Source organism: Eurosta solidaginis, chromosome X, assembly GCF_040869045.1.
Source record: "Eurosta solidaginis isolate ZX-2024a chromosome X, ASM4086904v1, whole genome shotgun sequence".
Taxonomy (NCBI): domain Eukaryota; kingdom Metazoa; phylum Arthropoda; class Insecta; order Diptera; family Tephritidae; genus Eurosta; species Eurosta solidaginis.
In genome coordinates, this window is record NC_090324.1 from 32461994 (window position 1) to 32478747 (window position 16754).

Here is a 16754-nt window from a genome sequence, read left to right on the forward strand (position 1 = left end):
ACCTCACGGGAAGCTCAAATACGACGCAATGCTGAAAGAGAAACTGCTCCGATGAATAATGTGAACCCATGTTTCGCAAACACAAATAAAGGGGTATTACTAGGGACAGCTCAGGTCAATATTCGTTTTAATGGTGTTGACTATTCGGCGGGTTTTGCCGCCACTGTTTTCCTGAGGGTACAAACAAAGGATCAAGTCTTCACCAACCTGTTGATGGCCAAAACGATAGTAGCCCCGGTCAAAACCATACCATTGCCACGACTGGAACTCTGCGGCGCAGTCCTACTTGCAGAAATTATAGAGTCGGCCATAGAAAATATGCAACTTTCAAACATTAAAGTAACCCTTTGGACAGATTCGACTATAGTACTGGCATGGATCCGAAAACCACCATGTTCGTGGTCAACGTTTGTGGCACATCGAATAACGAAAATCATCGATAAAGTAGGAGACAAAGTATGGCGGCACGTAGACTCCGCGTCAAATCCTGCAGATTTGGCGAGCAGAGGCCTCTACGCTTCGGACCTAATCAACAATTCTTTGTGGTGGCAGGGATCTTCTTGGTTACAAGAAGACAACGAAAATTGGCCAACACAAGAAGAAGATTACAATACGAATATGGAGGAAAAGAGGGTGAAAGTTCATACAACTTTGGTGAAAAATAACTTTGATATTCTAGATAGGTTTTCCGATTTACCAAGGGCTTTGCGGGTTATATCCTATATTCTTCGGTTTTTCCAGAATACGCACCCAAAAACTAAAGCCTCCTTGAAAAGGGATTCTCATTCGATCGCTCCTGACGAAATAGAAAAAACAACGCGAAGATTGATAACAATATGCCAGAGGCAACATTATCAAGAAGAGTACGCAAACTTGAAGTCAGGAAATCTAATAAATGGGAAGAGTGAGATTCTACCCCTGAACCCATATATAGATGAAGAAGGCATCATTCGAACTGGGGGGCGGACTGGGGCATCGAAAGACATGTCCCATAATGAAAGTCATCCCATTATTCTTCCTTATACTTGCAAGTTATCCAGACTTACAGTCCAATCCTCTCATGAGACCACCCTGCATGGAGGGAACCAGCTGATGCTATGTCATGTCCACGCTCAGTACTGGATCCCACGTGTTAAAATAATGATACGGTCTGTTATCCACAACTGTAAGGTCTGTACTATTTACAGGAAGCAGACACAAACGCAACTTATGGGGATCCTTCCGAAGGAGCGCACCACCTTTTCTAGGGCCTTCACCAACACCGGGGTAGATTTCGTGGGACCGTTCGATATAAAATCCTACCGAGGGAGGGGATGTCGAATTTCAAAAGGATATGTTTGCCTGTTTGTCTGCTTTTCTACGAAAGACATCCATCTAGATGCGACAAACGACCTTAGTACCGGGTCCTTCCTAGCTGCCTTCGCCAGATTTGTATCCCGACGAGGTTGTCCAAAAAACGTTTACTCCGACAATGGTACTAACTTTGTCGGAGCTTCGCGATCTTTACGATCCGAGTTTAAAGTATTTCTGCGTGAAGCAAGGGACGGAACTTTGAATAAATATAGCCATCACACTTTAGAATGGCATTTTATACCGCCAAGCGGTCCCCACATGGGAGGTTTGTGGGAAGCGGGGGTAAAAAGCTTTAAGACCCACTTTAAAAAGATCGCGTCCGATCATAAATATACTTTCGAAGAGTTTACAACCCTCTTATGTCGAATTGAGGCCTGCCTCAACTCGAGACCTCTAAGTCCCTCATCCAACGACCCTTCCGACCTGAAGCCGCTTACTCCAGGCCATTTTTTCGTAGGTGGGCATCTTTTAGCTCCACCTGAACTCGACTGTGATGAAAACCCTGCCTCCATTGTAAACCGATGGCAAAATATGAAAGCCCTTCATCAAACCTTTTGCAAAAGATGGAAATCGGAATATCTCACCGAAATCCAGAAAAGGTATAAATGGAAACATCCACAATCCAACCTAAAACCCGGGGACCTAGTCGTCATAAAAGAGGACAACCTGCAACCAAACGAGTGGAGAATGGGGAGAATCGTCAACACACATCCAGGTTCCGATAACCGTGTACGTGTTGTTGACGTCAATACAATTAAGGGACAAATTAGCAGACCAATCGCGAAACTGGTACTACTTCCGCCCAACGACAATGAAAATGAACTTTAAGAGTCCACACTCCTTTATCCCAAATAACCCAGCTCTCGTTCACCCCGAACGAGGCCAACAAACAAATAACCCAGCTCTCGTTCACCCCGAACGAGGCCAACAAACCAATAACCCAGCTCTCGTTCCCCAGACCGAGGCCAACAGAACCCTAACGCAGATTCACTATCTGCCACAGAATACAATTGAATCATTTTTTTTCCTCATTATCATAAAAATCCAATCGCCTATTGCCAAATTCCTCAAACGGGTTTTTGGGTTTGCTATATCTGACACCTTGCACCCGCAACCGCTGGGGCTTAAATGCATAATAATTTTCTCTCAATCGTGATCACTTAAATGAGTATCCAAATGTATTATTTACATTTCTTTACAACAGTTAAATAAAATGAACTACGTATGTATACTGAGCCTTGTCCGTCCTGATGGCACGTTGTTTAAATTGTTCCCAAAATTATTAAATAAAAATTATAAAATTAAAAAAAAAAAAAAAAATGCTTCAAATAAATGTTTTCATACATTTAAAAAGCAATATGGGCAATCGCCGATTATTAAAATCATACAAGCAGACAAAATTGGTTAATTCATTGTAGTTCTATAAATAGAACGACAACAGCAACAAAACCAAAGTTTCTTTGAAAACCGCCGTACTAAGCATAGCTTTAACACATAATTGCATACGAAGTATGCAATGTGTAAAAGAATAAAATATGCAAAGAGGGCAATTGGGAAAACTTTTCAACAACTACGGCATGACGCGGCTGAATACGCGTGTAACACTTCAACCGTAAGAGTGCGGGTCCAAATCCCACACCCGGGACCAAAGGCTTCGACGAGTCCTGCTGTAGCACGGCAATCAATTTCATTATCACGTGCAGCTGATAAACCTCAAAACCTTTCCACCAAAGCAAACCCCCCGATACCACGAAATCTATTTCTTGTGACTCGTTCCCAACTAATTTCCACCCTTTGCCACCCTGTATTTATCAGCGTTAGCGAATTTCAAACAAACCAAGACTACCTTTCAACCTTTAAAAAAAAAGGGAACAGCTAAGTAGTAGTGTAGTTTTTCAACACACTACGCGTACAAAAGCGAAGGACCTATAATCTTTGAAATTACAAAATAACGTTCGTTCTGCAGTACGTTTTGATATTTAATGGTGTGGATGACTGAGAAAGGGTATACTATGCATGTATTGAGTTGGTTAATTTTAATTTTAAGCGGAACACTAATCAAGCATTCAAATCTCAGTTGATTTTTTATGCAGTTGCTTTTTCTTGTATATTGTAATTAGTTGAATATTTCATTTTGTTTTTGTGAAAATACTGTAGTATGGAATCTTACATTTGGATTCATTTAGAGAACCTCAAGTTGTTAAATAAATTCTTTCAACTTAAGTAATAACACTGTAGCTGAGTACGCTATGATTCTTGAGTTGAGCGAGCCACTGTTTCGAAACAACTCTTCAGATTTTAGAAGTATACCTTGTTATCAACATGAGCTCTAATGGTACTGAAGCCCAAATACTAGTTGGGTATATTCGATGCCATTTCGAACCAACGCAAATAACTAATAGATTCACTAGAGTTTAACCCTGCCAGATGGGCCGCTTTGGCTCAGCTTAAACTTCAGTCAAAGTGGAGTGAAAAACTGCAGAATATGTTTAAGCGTAGTTTAACTGACAGACTGAGTTGAACTTGTACTGAAAAACCGGGTCTAAGTGGGAAATATTTTGTGAAAGGAATATAAAAACTTACGTTAGAGCTGAGAAAAACCAACATGGCGATATTATTTTCAGCAAAGAAGTTGTAATAAGGTGCACAATAAAATATGACAGCCGCCCCTTCGGAGGCTTTCGACCTTGCATTTTTTTTTAATATTAAACAACTCTAGTTATTATTAAATTTTTCAGGCACCAATGTGCTAGTTTATAATAAGTATTTAAAATGTGTGTATACATTCTCACTTTTAAATTGAAATATCGCCATTAAGGCGGTTTTTCAGCTGGTTGATGGAATTTTTGCAAAAGCATCAACGATATTCTTGAGTGGCTTTTATACTGCAATTCGCAGGCTCGACAAGAATGATACACCGAAATAAAGTTCAAGTAATTGCATCAATTTATGTTTTGTGGGAAAAGCTGCTGCAATCATATTCGGTAACCAATTTGCCACTCGGGTGATAGTGTGAAGGCTAATTCATGACCGCGCCACACCCAAACACCGGGTATGGTACTATCATCATCCTCACCAAACACGCACACTGAAGCAAAGGCTTGCTTACGCATTTTATCGAGACGTTGAACCATACCAGTGATGAGATTGCACGCCATAAACACTTTTGTAAGCTCACTATTATATTTATATTCACCGAACCAGATAGAGCAATTTTCTGGATCGAATTTTTGCCAAAAGTAGGGAATGGAAACAGATTCATCCTCGTTGGAGGATGAACGTTTGAAATCATCGAAATTGAATGTGCATATTGTGAGTGAATCGAAATGATTTACGTAGCTACGTGTCAAAGGATAAGCAACTATTGTATTCAACTGCACACTATAAATGCTAATAGTATAATCATTTAACGATTATGCTATCCATGGTGCAACCGTGTCCATTACATTCTTTTTCAATAACTGCTCAACTTTCTTTTCTTTATCCAAATCATGAAAAGTCATATTTCCTTTACGTTTACTATAAATCACGTGCGGTTCTGCTTTTACTTGCGCCACCACTATTTCGGCCGCTTCCTAGAACACTGTGATGCAGGTCAAGCACTGTCGTGGCACTTGAGGAACTAGAGCTTGATGCACCACCGTTACGATCACGCGTTGGAGGATGTATAGCGGAAATTTGTAGTTGTGGTTGTTGTTCACGTTGCTCGCTTGTTGTTGATAATTGTAAAAGTTTGTACTTGTGAACGTGGTATTGGGGTCACGGTGACGTCACTCAGTTGGACTCCACCGCTTGTATGTCCATGATATCCATTTTGTCTGCGTTGAGGTGATACTCTTATTAGTTGCAAATACACGATAACAAGAATCTATAGGTGAAGACAATTCAACATAAATATTTTTTGTTTTTCTATAAAACCACGAATACTTGCCCGCAAAATGGTTATATGCGGAATAAGAAAACTGGACCCAATTGCGACCAATCCAGATATTCCATTCCAGCTTTTGTCATATGTGCGATCACAAGCTTATTGGTGACTTTGGCAGCCACCATACCAAATGCCAATATATACAGCGATGAATGTTCAGTGGAAATATTTTTTGGCGACTTTTGAGCGATTATTAGAGCGGGTAAAATAACCATTGTCAGTGGTATGCTAGGCGATAAAACGCTGGTACCAGCAACTGTGGAGCCATTCTTGCCAACACCGCCAGCAAAAATAACAGATAATATAAACCATAACGACCAAAGTCCACAAACTATGGTCATTAACGCTATGAGGTACCACATTTGAAAATTACCAAACATCCGCGTCTGCCAAACGTCCGAACCAAAAACAGCTGATATAATATGTATGACGATAATCGTGAATTGCGTCTCTGTTACATCAATTTTACCAAAGCGCAGTGTACCAGAAACATATGTCTGCCAATGGGCGCAGTAGAAAAGCGCTATAGCACAAAAACACTGAAAGAATAACCAATTTGGTTAGTGTCCTAGCTGGCAGGATATGCACGCCAATAGCGCCACAAAAACGGTGGATATTGAATCGCAATCAAAAAGTTCACCCAAAGGTGATGAGATATTTGTGCGACGCGCTTGTTTACCATCGATGGAATCCAAGCTCTGATGGACGAACAGACCGCAGGCACAAAGGAGTCTGGTCCAGCCAGAAGGCGCTGAACGGCCATCAGGACTGTACTATACTAATATTATTGTCGTTACTATGTTGATGATTAAATCAATGATCGTTATAAGATTCGGCGCTAGCCATAATGGCGTCATTGACACCAACTAATTCCACCATGGCTTTAGCCATGGATCCAAAAGGCTACCACTGCTGCAGGAATATTTGTGTTCAGACAGTTTTTTCATCTGTTGAGGGCTGAGTATACGTTCCTTGTATGTAATTGATGGCGTGTTGATTGTGCACTTAAAATAATGGCGCCTATGCTGTGATGAGAAGTTCGATGCTTATTGTGCTAACAGCTGATGGTTAACCTAAGTTGTGGGTTGTTGTATTATTATTGCGGGCAGACGTTTTACAGCGTAAATGCTGCTTTAAACAATACACTTGAATTATTAGCATGAACACCGTAGTGTAGTAGATAAAAAAGAAATTAGAATATTCTCATGCACGATCAAGCGCGAATTTTTGTGTCAACTTATTTTCAGCCTTCCCTGGCACACACAAAATATAAATTCACGTGCTTGGCTTTTCGCAATAGTCAGCAAGTTTTAAATATAATTATTTTCCTAATTCAGCTCTACAACAGATTAAAAAAAAAAAAAAAAAAAAAAAACACACATACTTATTAGCACGCGTTTATGCTGCACAATTTCACGAAACCCTAGCAGTTTTATTTTTGTGGTTTTATTACATTTTACCTTTTATTTTCACAAAGGTTTCGCGTTGACGTTGAAATTATGTTGCTCCTAGCGATTTGCATGAATTAAATTTCTGCACAGTTTTCATGAATTTTCACGTCGTGATCCGATGAAAATGGTTTTTTGTTCTTTGTGCAAAAGCAGGCCAATGTCAAAAAAAACCCAGGTCTTCGATATTTTAGCCGGAGTACGCTACGACCACACTACGGAAGCCGTTCTCACCGCGTGGGTTAAAGCAATTGCATTTTTGGTTTCATTCAGGAAATGGAAAAGCGTAGCAGATGTCAAAATCTCTACATTCTACATTTAATGTTGGACTGTCAATGATTATTGTAATACAAACGTTAGGCCTCATGCGCAAGCATCTCGCGCACTACACGTCATTCACTACACGTCATGCACTACACGCCGCACTCCACGTCACGCACTACACGTCAGGCATTGCATGCCGCACGACATATCGAGCACAACACGCCACACTTGTCGCCTATTACATATCTCGACCAATCATTCATTTGGTCGAGATTTAAAACACTTAATTCCACGGATCTCAACATTATCGGCAATACACGTCAAAATAATGTTGAATGGTGGAAGTGCAACTCTGTAATACCTTTTCAGCCAGGTTTCGAACCGTTCCGCGTGGTGGCAGGCCACTTGTTGTGAAAACAAAGTTCACCACAAATCAAAAATAAATTTTAGGACTACTTCGGTGACATCTACCGACATAAATCAAATTATAAAATGTACTAAAGGCGCTAAAGCGACAGCCACATCGCTTGGATGCGTGCTAAATCCATTCTTTCTTCCTTTCTTTGCGCGCATAAGTATTGACTTATGGCCTTTAATTTTTTATTTCAATTAAATTTTATTTCAATAAAATGTTTTTTTTGGATAATATCTTAGAGATAATTTTTCTTTGTTTACGCCACCCAAACAACATTCCGCCAACCTCAATTTGGGCATGATCAATGATACTTTCAGATCATGACCCGTTACCAAACCTTATTGGCCAAGTCAGAGGGAGGCGCAAAGCGTTTCGACGTTGCTTGCCAGCTCTGCGGCAGGGATCATAGCCTTAGGATCTGTGCCGAATATCGAAAAAAATCCCCAGAAGAGAGGTTGTGGGCAGTACTTCTGCATAAGTACTGTCCAAACTGTCTGTCGCCTTTCCACCGCGTGGACAAATGTAACAGCAAGTATCGCTGCAAGAGGTGCCAAGAGAAGCACCACACCACGCTTCATTTAGATGAGCGTCGACCGGTAAGCGACGAGACGACCACAAACGGCGAAGACAACACGTCCGACGATGCGTTGTCGATCAACCTCTCGGGGCCGGCTAAATCCTGGGCTCAGCAGGTGGAGGAAGAGGAAATGGAGGAAGAGAGAGCGAAAATGGAGGAAGAGCGGGCAAAAACGGAGACAAGACCGTCAACGGTAAATCATGGGATGCGCAGTTTCCGGCCGCTGTTACAGCATGAAAAAAGCGCGGCGAAAGCAAACAAACCTCGAAACCAACAAAATAATTGGCGGCACCGTGAGGTCGGATCCCATCGAAACTCAGATAAATCGTCCAAAGTCGCAAGGCAGCAACGACGAAAGAAATCGACGCCATACTCTCTTGAAGCCCAAAGTAGAATGAAGCTAACGCGCGACATTCCGGAAGGCTTCCGGACAGGGCGGCTGCTCCAGGCCACACCATCGCCCATCATGCGGCCTTTCGTGCCCATTGCGCCGACGGCCATCGTACGAATCGAATCGCGTGGGCATTTACACCTGGTTCGGGCCATTATTGATCCCTGCGCCACTAGCACGATCGTCGATGCGGAGCTGGTACGCGACTTACAATTGGAGCGCCAAGGGCATGGACAATGCACCCTCATACTGCGCGGCAAATTCGGAGCGTCGACACGCATAACAACCCAAGCAGCCGTCGCCGAAAGCCATTTCCGTTTGAGTCCACCGTCCAATGTGGACCCCAAGATTGCCGCGCCCTTTGAGTTCATGCGGCTGGCTGATCCGCAATTCTACCGCTCATCACCGATACGGCTTACACTCGGCGCTGACGTTTACGCCGAAATGATGGTGAGCGGTACACCGGCATCGACAGTTGGCGGTCTCCTAACCCAACCGACCGTGTTCGGGTTGGTGGTCTCGGGAGCCTGCCAAAAATAAATATCCGACTTCCACGCCTCACACATGCGCCATCTTATATATCTTTGAGTAAATATGCACGGAATTTAAAACCACGTACGTATATCTAATAATTTCTTTTCTTTTTCCACAGGAGAGCGAAACGTAAGGTCAACCATCTGGCGTGCAGTGCTTGCAGTCCGCATCTGCACTGCGTTCTTTCATTAGCGCCTTACTGGACGTGCGATCACGTGGCATCCCTTTTTTTTAATGTTTTCTTTGTTGCTTACGGCAAGGGGGCCGGTATGTTTAGGCCACAGGCCTAAATATATCTCCCCTCCCTCGTAACATAATTTTCTTCGTTTACTACCACATATGCATGCTTGTGATCACTAATACACACAGGCATGTGTGAGTGGTAGTACGCATGTATCTTAGAGTTTTACCGCTGTGAGCCCGCGGTATAGCAACTTTGTTGCCGGGAAACCCAGCGAAGGAGCTGTATCTCGGGTTCATCGGCTCATGTCGCAAAGAGGCTCGTCCTCTTTTAATCTAGCAGCCAGCAAAGGAACACGTAGTCGCCCGTTCACGTAAGTTCAACTTTTCAAAATTACTATCACATATATATCATTTTCCACAACATTTGTTAAACCGTTTCTTAACACTTGTTGTATTTATATAAATAAAAGCACTTTGTGAATTCTTTTTATTAATACGAAATCCTTTTGGTGTTTTTATTTTCTTCCCCCTTTTTTCGCCTTAACTATTATTTAACAAATACGTGGGTGCGCGCCGTTGCCACCACGCATTTGTTCAGCATAATGAAATCAATTAAAACCGATTTAGGAACCGAATATAAAAATGAAATTTTCTCTGAATTAACTAACTCCTAAAAATCGAACATAATTTTTCCAGCTTACCATCATGAAACCCTAGGTACAATTGAAAGAAATCATCGGGTGTTTAATGAATATTTACGAGCTTTTCTAAATGATAACTTCCCCGAATGGGACGTTTATTTGAAATATTTTACATTTTTGCATAATACGACTCCTAGTACAGTTTTTGATAATGGATTTACTCCATACGAATTAGTATTCGGAAGAAATGTTACCTTACCAAATGAAGTTCAAAAGGAACAAATCGATCCAATTTACAATGTTGGAAATTATGCAAAAGAAGTAAAATATAGACTACAAAAAACGCATAAAATAGCAAAAGATTTAATTAATAAACATAAAATTAAAAATAAGGACCTATATGATAAAATGGCGCGTCCGTTAGCTATTAATATAAACAAAGAAAAAAGAACCTAGAAATAAACATGAAAGCATTTACCAAGGGCCATATATAGTCACAAAAATTGATGGAGTTAATGTCACGGTTTTAGATGAAATAAATAAAAAGAAAAAAACCGTTCACAAAAACCGAATCAATAAGGTAAACTGAAATTTTTTTTCTCATACAAATTTACAAACTAGCTTGTAACTAATTTTAAATTTTCATTACTATGTTATCGAAGCATGAAATATCAAATTAAAATTTATATTAATATACAAAAACAAAAATTTAATATGCACGCACTATTTGTAATAAATATATATAATACATTAATTTAGTGCAATAGAAATTAGAAAACAAATTACATGTAAGTAATTGCATTAATATTAACAAAATTTAATATGTAAAAGAAAAAATTGTTCTGATTGAACTAATTCAACCAAAACAATTTAAAAGTCATAGGAACAAGAAGAATATGACAAATCTGATCAACTTGTCAGATTCTTCTTTTTCTAAGGAAGGGTGGTATAACCGCACTGCGTTGCCCGCCTTTACGCAACAAAACACACCCCTGCGTGCAAGTGGCATCGCCGTCAGCTGTTGCTGAACAGCAATGCCAATTGCACTCAGCAGTGGAAATGGCATTCAGCGATAGGGAAAAATGGCAACGCAGCGTGGATGTATCAGACAGTTTTAAGTTAAACGACCGACTCTTAAATACAATTAATAAAAGAACTAAAAAAAATCAAAATTATACTGAGTGGAGAAGAAACTAAATCTAAGGGTGCAAATACAAAGGGAATTAAAGGTTTAAATAAAAGAACATACACATACCTTACGAACAAAACTAAATAAATTCTATTGATTAAAAACACAAGGAAACAAAATAATTGGTGAGTTTGTGTGCGCATTGGGCTGCACACCCACGAGCAAGCGTGAGTATGAAAAAGTGGAAAAAAAATGGTTGGCGAAGAAAAGCCAAACTTACAGATGATGCACTATGTGGGAGCCAACGGAGGCATGATGCGATTGGTTCATTACTTAAAATGGCGCCCATCGTGGGGCCAGAGAAGGTTAAGAGTTCATCAAAGTTTTCTTGGTAGTTTATTCAATTTTTCTTGATCACATAAAATATTTTGCCTTGGATTGTCATTATCTGAATTATTTCGGATGTGAACCGGTGAACTTTATAAGATTTTTTTTTTAAATTTTAGTATGTTCTGCAGCTGATTACATTTTTTTATTTTATTTTAACGCAGTTTAACCCTTCTTTTGTTTTCCTAAAGATTTTGCCTTGGGTTGTCATCATTTGGATTATTTCGGATGTGAACCGGTAAACCTTAGATCAGTGGAAGTTTTTGCATGCTTTGCTCGGAGAAGTAGATGACATTGGCTAATGTCGAAGTCATACCCGAACAAAGTTTGATAAAACCTTTTATTGGTTTCCGTAAATTTATATCGGGCATCGTTATAGATTTTTTCTACTGGGTTATCTTGGTAGATTATTCACGAATTGTACAGCTTGATATTGTTTTTTTTTGTTTTTTTTGGATTAAGTGGCTAGAGGTTGCTTTAGTTGATGACTAGACTCTCGTCTCTTTTCCAAACTTGAAATCGCAGCCATTAAATAATTAAATTTTTGCACTGTCATTTTGTTGCAAGGTTGAGTTCAACCGGTAGTACGTACATATATGTACTGAAGCACATGTAAGACTCCGATGCCACAAATATGTTATCACGATAATAATTTTTTTTTGTAAAAGGAAAAGAAAAATAAATATATAAAGAGAAAAAATCAAAATAAGTAAACGTATAATAAATCTAAGATACGTAAACCTCAAACGATCATCACTAAACAAATAACTCTACGTTCGCCAATAATAATAAACGGTGTGCATATCAACTATTTTTCACAACGTTACAAATAAGTAAATCGACTCGTTTTCAAGCAAGGTGATAAATGGATTGGATTTTTTTTTGGAAATAACATACTTATAACGAAAATTTCGTAGTGCACGGATTTATCTCGAAAACCAAATAACTACAATTAAGAATAAAAACATAAATAAATATAAACACAAATAAAAATAAATACTAGTAATTAAGTTTGGCGGTGAGACATAGCAATGAGGAATTGAATTTTACTAACGCAGCCAAAGAAATGATATGCACCATTTGTAGCGAAGGTGTGACGAAGGATCGTGTTGAGACTCCTTGCAAACACATATTCACAGATGAATGCCTCTTGTCCTTCTTGCAGGGAACCAGTAACCATGTCCGATGTACAAAGCCCTACTGGCGTAGCGGAGGTGACAGCGTCACCAGCAACTACTTCATTCCGAGCCAGAGGAGGAGCTATATCCCGAAATAGAGTAGCAACTCGATCAATAACACAGGCACTTCGAACCACTGGCACTGATTTAAACAGACCGAACGCATATAGTTCACCTAGACATGACCACAGATTGACTGCTACTGCTCCTATGTCAACCAGTAATGTAGATTATTCTAGAGTTCGAAACATGATTCAGGAAATTCTGACTGGCTTTCGCGAACAAATAACCGCATACATCGGTAGTGATTTGAGCACTCTCTTGGGACAATTAAATGTAGGAGAGAATCGCTATCGCCAATCCACCCAAGAACCCCCAAGGCGGCCACAGGGGGTGTCACTTGATTAGGAGGAGCAGCCCAGCTGACCGTACCGTAATAGTGAACCTTCGCCCCTGACGAGCAATTTACTGGCTAATAAGATCTCAAGTATGATTTTCAATTGGCGTATACGTTTCACGGGTAAGCCAAATGATATGTCGGTGGAGGATTTTATATATCGAGTGAATGCGTTAACACGTCAATCTTTGAACGGAGATTTTAATGTATTGTGTCGATATGTCCACATGCTTTTTGCAGACAATGCGGAAGCTTGGTTTTGCAAGCATCACCGGAAAACTGATCGACTGAATTGGGAGGAGATTCGTGAAGGATTAAGGCAAAAATTGAAGGACCAGTTGAGCGACTACGATCGAAATGAAAATATACGTAGACGCAAATAGAGAACCAAAGAACCATTTGAGCAATTTTTAGACGAGTTGTTAACAATGAATGATAGGCTTCGGACATAACCAACTTATCTATGCTTCGAAGAGAATGCCCCAAGCATGAGCACTTCATAGCTAATTTGCTAATAGTGCCCCTATCCGAAACTTCCCCCGCTAGAAGAAACATATCTGAAATTGCAGAGGAAATTCAGGAGCGCATTGATCCGCATACAACCGGCTCAGCGGATGTTGCCGAAATATCAGCGGAAAATCTGAAGTGTTGGAATTGCGAAGTGATGGGCCATAGGTATCAAGATTGCACCAACCCAATGCGATGAATATTTTGTTATGGTTGTGGGAAACCAGATACTTACAAACCTACAACCCAAAATGTAATCGCGGTGCGGAAAACTCGAATCAGGATGTCCGCAGAAGGGGGTATCCGAACCACCAGCCTCGAATGTAAATAAGAGCATAATTCTCGCTAACACAAACGACATGATTCCCAGGCCATCTTGTCAGCCAAAATTAACTCCAATAAGTCCTTTTCATGTCCGGTTAGCCGAGTACAACCAGCGTCGCGCTGTAATTTTCTCAGCACCACCAAAAATTGCTTCTCGTTCGGCACGATGAATGAAGAATTTCTGGGCTAAAAAGAAGCGTTTACGAAAATTCACCATCTCAGCTATTGTGTATAAAATCTCCAACATTAGGCCTTACAAATTAATATTAAAGGTGAAAATGTGTTAGCATTATTAGATAGCGGCGCGAATAAAAGCGTAATTGTATCGATTTTTGGGATGAGTTCGATATAAAAGTTAAGATTGAGACCCAATGCGGTCACATGAATACATTAGAAACTAATTCCGAGGGAGTGGCGTCTCTGAATACCCAGAAACAAAAGCAACTAGATATTATAATAGAATCTTTTCCGAACTTCGAGAGAGAGGTGCTGGGATTAACCAATTTAGTGGAGCATGTCATAGACACAGGAGATGCAAAACCCATAAAGCATAGCTTTTATCCGATATCTCCAGCCGTAGGGAAAATGCTATGCCAGGAAATAGATAAAATGTTGGAACTAGGAGTGATAGAAGAAGCTCCAAGTTCAGCGTGGTCTTCACTTGGAGTGTTAATTGGCAAACCTGGAAAGGTTCGGTTCTGCTTAGATTCGCGCAAATAAACGAGGTAACGTTAAAGGATGCATATCCCATTCCAATTATTGAGGGATTGCTAGTAGGCCCGTTCTTATATTTCCAAGATCGACTTGAAATATGCATTGTGGCAAATTGAAAAGCAATCACGGGAAAATACTGCCTTTACCGTTCCTAACAGGCCACTGTACCAATTCAAAAGGATGCCTTTGGGATTGTGCAACGCGCCACAAACTATGTATAGACTTATGGATAAAATGATACCATAAAACTTGAAAAATCACGTTTTCGTATATTTGGATGATTTATTAGTAGTGTCGTCTTCATTTAATGAACATTTTGTTCGCTTGTCCGAAGCCTACGCATTATTGCGAAAAGCTGGCTTGACTATTAATAATCGAAATAGTAAATTTTGTCTAAGCCAAGTCAACCATTTAGGTTTTGTAGTGGGGAACGGATCTCTCCAGGTAGACAAAGAAGACACTTCTGCGATTCAGACATATCCTACTCCAAAGACTGTACGCCAACTTCGGAAAATCCTTGGCATGACCGGATGGTACAGAAGATTTATCGATGATTATGCTTCAACTACGTCTCATTTAACCGAGTTACTCTCCAAGAAAAAACAGTTTGTGTGGATTTCAGAGGCCCAGCAAGCATTTGAGGACCTAAAAGAAAAACTGACTTCAGCACCTATATTAATACACCCTAACTATAATAAACCTTTCATTTTACAATGTGATGCTAGTCAGGTAGGAGTAGGATCATGTTTGCTACAGGAAGATGAGAACGGTCAAGAACGACCTCTAGCATACATGTCACCGAAGCTGAACAAAGCCCAGCGGAATTACTCAGTGAGAGAGCTTGAGTGTCTAGCCGTTGTTTTTGCAATAAAAAAGTTTATAATGTATGTTGAAGGGATGGAATTTAAAGTTGTGACCGACCATGCTAGTTTGCATTGGCTCATGCAACAAAGGGATCTTAGTGGGAGACTAGCGAGATGGGCCATAAAACTGCAAAGTTTCAACTTTTCAATTAGGCACAAAAAAGGAAGTGAGAACGTAATCGCGGATGCCCTGTCTAGAATGTATGAGGAGATGCCAGAATCCGAAATTAATGTAATAGAACTTCCAGTGCTACCGGAAATTGATTTAGGCTCCGATGCCTTCAACTCGCCTGAATATGAGGAGTTAAAACTTCGGTTTCAGTCCTCAAATTTGCCTGACTTCCAAACCATTGATGGGTACATATATCGTCGTACAGAATTCGCAACTGGTAACAGCGATACTGATGATAATGCTTGGATATTATATGTGCCTACAGAATTACGTCACAATTTGATTTCTGCTTCCCACGAGCAACCATCAGCAGCATATGGCGGGATAGCAAAAACTGTGAGAACGTGTTAGACGGCGGTTCTATTGGCCCGGCATGGTAACACAGATACCCGACTACGTATCTGCGAGAGCTGTAAAACGTCGAAAACACCATCAAAGCCATTAAGGCCACCAATGGGGTAGCAAATTGTTTCAGATAGGCCTTTTCAAATTGTATATATGGATCTGATAGGACCATTTCCTCGTTCCAAAAAGGGTAACATTGGCTTGCTTATTGTACTTGATCATCCCACGAAGTTCGTATTTTTGAAGCCCGTAAAGAAATTTACAACGAATTTAATAATAGAATATTTGCAAGAAAATACTTTTGATTGTTTTGGTATTCCCGAAAGTGTCGTAACCAACAATGGTAGCGAGTTTAAAAGTGAAGAGTTTGAGCATTTTTTGCAAAAATATGGTGTTTCCCACATCACAAAAGATTTTTATTCTCCTCAGTCGAATGCCCCTGAGCGAGTTAACAGATCCATCAACGAAGCCCTAAGAAGTTATATACGAAAAGATCAGCGAGATTGGGATGCATTAATTGTGCGCTCCGAAACAGCTTGCACCAATCTTTAGGTTATACGCCGTATTTCGCAGTGTTTGGACAGCACATGATTACACACGCCTTCTGCGGAATCTGAATCTGCTTAGTGACAATACGATAAAACTGGAGCGTAGCGACAATTTTCAGTTAATAAGGTAAGTAATAAAGAAAAATCTGGAGAAAATCCAACTCCAAAACGCCAACTCGTTTAATCTACGCAGTCGGATTAGAGTTTTCAAGTGGGTCAAATAGTAACGCGTCGAAACTTTGCACAGAGCAATCTAATCAAAAACTTTAATGCTAAGCTAGCACCTACTTGGGTAAAAGCGAGGGTTAAGGCCGTGAAGGGAAATTGCTATTACCTTTTAGAAGACCTAAATGGCAAAGTTGTAGGAACATATCATGCAAAAGATTTGCGGTAATTAGTCGCAGTTATAATATCATATTTGAACTCTCCCTGGTATGGTAATTTTATACTCAAAGA

The 16754-nt window shown here is 40.2% G+C and overlaps 1 protein-coding gene and 1 pseudogene across 27 annotated transcripts in view; one reads left to right on the plus strand and one right to left on the minus strand.

Annotated features, from left to right (window-relative positions):
- Nucleotides 1-16754, plus strand: part of zfh2 (Zn finger homeodomain 2) — a 2927436-nt gene that overhangs the window by 1474130 nt on the left and 1436552 nt on the right. The window lies entirely within an intron of this gene.
- On the minus strand, nt 5296-7707 carry LOC137234398 (choline/ethanolaminephosphotransferase 1 pseudogene; annotated as a pseudogene).